Below are 5,000 nucleotides of genomic sequence, written 5' to 3'. Positions count from 1 at the left end.
AATCGCAAGTGTCAATTCGGCGGGTTGCCTGCCGGTAGTCCTTCCGAAAATGAGGCGCCAAATCGCCGCAACGGCCATTTTTCATTTCGGCATCGGGACTTCCGACGGCAACTGATTAACTAGCCCGGGGACTAGAGCGGCAGCAAATGCAACGTGCCCTCTTGGCGGGAGCAACTTGACCGCCCCCGTGGGGAAAGGTCAACTCGGGGCCCGGGAAAGTCGCCGAGTCCGACCCCATACACTTCCATGAGTTGGGGGTTTTGGCCTTCCCGGCCCAAGGCTCGCCTTATTTCGGCCTGCACTTTCGGAAAAGGGTGCATTCCTTTTGGTTAATGATTTCACCAGCCCGGGTCTTAGCCTCTGCCCCGACGGCTAAGTCTTTTGGTTAATGATTTCCTGCGGCTGGGACTACCCTTTCCCCCGCCCTGCAGGCACCCGGGTCGGGAGGCCGTCGGGGGCACTTTCCGGGGCAAATCCGGACCCTTACGCAAGGGAGAGTGCGCCCCCCGCCTCGGCCGGGGGTCAGGCTGCCGCCTATTAAGCCCGACAGAAAACCCGAAAAATGGACGAAAATGGGAAAAAATCCCCATCCGAAAAAGGCTTAAAAGTCGGTTGGGCGGCAGCTAGGGTCGGTCTCTGCAGACCTGGAGGCTCGGGTGGACTCTTGGAATAAACGTCCAAGTCCCGACTTGCCACCTCCTACTACTGTGCAGATACCCCGCCAACCCCCAGCCACCCGAATGACAAGCGTCCGATCAGCGGGACGAATTTGACAACTCTGGCCGGACCTCTGGAACTCCATCCCGGGTAACCGGGGCAAATTTTTCCGCTTGATCGCCCTTCCACTGGTTAACCATTTGCCCTTTCGGACTTAGTCTCTGGACATTATTCGACGGATTTTCTGGTTAACCATTTGCCCTTTCGGACTTAGTCTCTGGGCATTATTTTCGACTTTTTGGTTAATGATTTCACACTTTTTACTTACTTTTGCGCTTTTTGGTTAATGATTACTCTGCTTACTGGTTAATTATTTGCCCTTTCGGACTTAGTCTCTGGACATTATTTTCGAGTTTTTGGTTAATGATTTCACACTTTTAACATATTTTTGCGCTTTTTGGTTAATGATTACTCTGCTTACTGGTTAATTATTTGCCCTTTCGGACTTAGTCTCTGGAGATTATTTTCGAGTTTTTGGTTAATGATTTCACACTTTTTACTTACTTTTGCGATTTTTGGTTAATGATTTCACACTTTTTACTTACTTTTGCGCATTTTGGTTAATGATTACTCTGCTTACTGGTTAACCATTTGCCCTTTCGGACTTAGTCTCTGGACATTATTTTCGAGTTTTTGGTTAATGATTTCACACTTTTAACATATTTTTGCGCTTTTTGGTTAATGATTACTCTGCTTACTGGTTAACCATTTGCCCTTTCGGACTTAGTCTCTGCACATTATTTTCGAGTTTTTGGTTAATGATTTCATACTTTTTACTTACTTTTGCGCTTTTTGGTTAATGATTACTCTGCTTACTGGTTAACCATTTGCCCTTTTGGACTTAGTCTCTGGACATTATTTTCGAGTTTTTGGTTAATGATTTCACACTTTTTACTTACTTTTGCGATTTTTGGTTAATGATTACTCTGCTTACTGGTTAACCATTTGCCCTTTCGGACTTAGTCTCTGGAGATTATTTTCGAGTTTTTGGTTAATGATTTCACACTTTTTACTTACTTTTGCGATTTTTGGTTAATGATTTCACACTTTTTACTTACTTTTGCGCATTTTGGTTAATGATTACTCTGCTTACTGGTTAACCATTTGCCCTTTTGGACTTAGTCTCTGCACATTATTTTCGAGTTTTTGGTTAATGATTTCACACTTTTAACATATTTTTGCGCTTTTTGGTTAATGATTTCACACTTTTTACTTACTTTTGCGATTTTTGGTTAATGATTACTCTGCTTACTGGTTAACCATTTGCCCTTTCGGACTTAGTCTCTGGACATTATTTTCGACATTTTGGTTAATGATTTCACACTTTTAACTTAATTTTGTGCTTTTTGGTTAATGATTTCATACTTTTTACTTACTTTTGCCCTTTTTGGTTAATGATTACTCTGCTTACTGGTTAACCATTTGCCCTTTCGGACTTAGTCTCTGGACATTGTTTTCGACATTTTGGTTAATGATTTCACACTTTTAACTTAATTTTGTGCTTTTTGGTTAATGATTTCATACTTTTTACTTACTTTTGCCCTTTTTGGTTAATGATTACTCTGCTTACTGGTTAACCATTTGCCCTTTCGGACTTAGTCTCTGGAGATTATTTTCGAGTTTTTGGTTAATGATTTCACACTTTTTACTTACTTTTGCGATTTTTGGTTAATGATTACTCTGCTTACTGGTTAACCATTTGCCCTTTCGGACTTAGTCTCTGCACATTATTTTCGAGTTTTTGGTTAATGATTTCACACTTTTAACATATTTTTGCGCTTTTTGGTTAATGATTACTCTGCTTACTGGTTAACCATTTGCCCTTTCGGACTTAGTCTCTGCACATTATTTTCGACTTTTTGGTTAATGATTTCACACTTTTAACATATTTTTGCGCTTTTTGGTTAATGATTTCATACTTTTTACTTACTTTTGCGCCTTTTGGTTAATGATTACTCTGCTTACTGGTTAACCATTTGCCCTTTCGGACTTAGTCTCTGGAGATTATTTTCGAGTTTTTGGTTAATGATTTCACACTTTTTACTTACTTTTGCGATTTTTGGTTAATGATTACTCTGCTTACTGGTTAACCATTTGCCCTTTCGGACTTAGTCTCTGGACATTATTTTCGAGTTTTTGGTTAATGATTTCACACTTTTAACATATTTTTGCGATTTTTGGTTAATGATTACTCTGCTTACTGGTTAATTATTTGCCCTTTCGGACTTAGTCTCTGCACATTATTTTCGAGTTTTTGGTTAATGATTTCACACTTTTAACATATTTTTGCGCTTTTTGGTTACTGATTTCATACTTTTTACTTACTTTTGCGCCTTTTGGTTAATGATTACTCTGCTTACTGGTTAACCATTTGCCCTTTCGGACTTAGTCTCTGGACATTATTTTCGAGTTTTTGGTTAATGATTTCACACTTTTTACTTACTTTTGCGATTTTTGGTTAATGATTACTCTGCTTACTGGTTAACCATTTGCCCTTTCGGACTTAGTCTCTGGACATTATTTTCGGGTTTTTGGTTAATGATTTCACACTTTTTACTTACTTTTGCGATTTTTGGTTAATGATTACTCTGCTTACTGGTTAACCATTTGCCCTTTCGGACTTAGTCTCTGGAGATTATTTTCGAGTTTTTGGTTAATGATTTCACACTTTTTACTTACTTTTGCGATTTTTGGTTAATGATTACTCTGCTTACTGGTTAACCATTTGCCCTTTTGGACTTAGTCTCTGGACATTATTTTCGGGTTTTTGGTTAATGATTTCACACTTTTTACTTACTTTTGCGATTTTTGGTTAATGATGACTCTGCTTACTGGTTAACCATTTGCCCTTTCGCACTTAGTCTCTGGAGATTATTTTCGACTTTTTGGTTAATGATTTCACACTTTTAACTTAATTTTGTGCTTTTTGGTTAATGATTTCATACTTTTTACTTACTTTTGCCCTTTTTGGTTAATGATTACTCTGCTTACTGGTTAACCATTTGCCCTTTCGGACTTGGTCTCTGGACATTATTTTCGAGTTTTTGGTTAATGATTTCACACTTTTTACTTACTTTTGCGATTTTTGGTTAATGATTTCACACTTCTTACTTACTTTTGCGATTTTTGGTTAATGATTACTCTGCTTACTGGTTAACCATTTGCCCTTTCGGACTTAGTCTCTGGACATTATTTTCGAGTTTTTGGTTAATGATTTCACACTTTTTACTTACTTTTGCGATTTTTGGTTAATGATTTCACACTTTTTACTTACTTTTGCGATTTTTGGTTAATGATGACTCTGCTTACTGGTTAATTATTTGTACTTTCGGACTTGGTCTCTGGACATTATTTTCGACTTTTTGGTTAATGATTTCACACTTTTAACATAATTTTGCGCTTTTTGGTTAATGATTACTCTGCTTGCTTGTTACTGATTTCCCCTTTCGGACTTGATCTCTGGCCGTTCTTTTCGACCTTTTTGGATCAGGTTTCCACACTCTGAAATTATTTTGGGCTCACTGATTAGGCGAGATCAAGGGGGCATGCCTGGGCACTTTGGGCTCAGTTTGGGAAGGCGGCGTCCGTGTGCTCCTCCGCCCTTCCCGCACTTGCGGCTAGGTTTGCCAAACTGCGCTGACCCGCAGCCCTGCCTTTTTGCCCACGGCACACGGAACGACTCAAGTCTGGCTCCGTTCCAGGCCGTTGCCTCCGGCTGCCCGCCGTCCGGCCGGCCTGGGACGTACCCCGGCTGACGGCGCCGGAGGCCCTCTAGCAGCCACCGGTGCCGCGGGCCAATGGGTCCGGGCGTTCCGGAGCTATCGGTGGGGAAGTGCTCTCCCCTTTTCCTGACGCCGTTCGCCCGAGCAGAGGTGCAGCCTGACGGGACTGCTGTCGCCTTCCGCGGCGCACCGGCCCCTTTCACCTGCCGTCGACCGCGCGGAGCTCGGACCTCCCTCCCCGAAGTTATGGCCCCGGCGCCGGAGGGTGCCCGGGGCCGGGCATTCAGCGGGGTGAGTCTTAACCTTCCCGGTCAGCCTGCGGGGTCGGTGCGCCGGCACTCGACGCCGGAGGGTCCCCTCTTTCCGTAGAGCCCCGCCCGGTGCCGATCGGCCGGCGGATTGCGGAGCGAACCGCGCCTGACCGACGGGCCTCGGAAACCCGTTGCAGTCGACGGGGGGGAACCGGACAGCGGGACGAGGTGCCGATTCCACCCGCAGATTCGATCCCGAAATCCCGCGGGATTCGGCGGTCCGACCCGACAGATTCAAACGTCGCCCGGG

The sequence above is a fragment of the Heterodontus francisci genome, unplaced genomic scaffold, assembly GCF_036365525.1.
Source record: "Heterodontus francisci isolate sHetFra1 unplaced genomic scaffold, sHetFra1.hap1 HAP1_SCAFFOLD_1422, whole genome shotgun sequence".
Classification (NCBI taxonomy): domain Eukaryota; kingdom Metazoa; phylum Chordata; class Chondrichthyes; order Heterodontiformes; family Heterodontidae; genus Heterodontus; species Heterodontus francisci.
Note: the sequence above shows the minus strand (reverse complement) of the source record.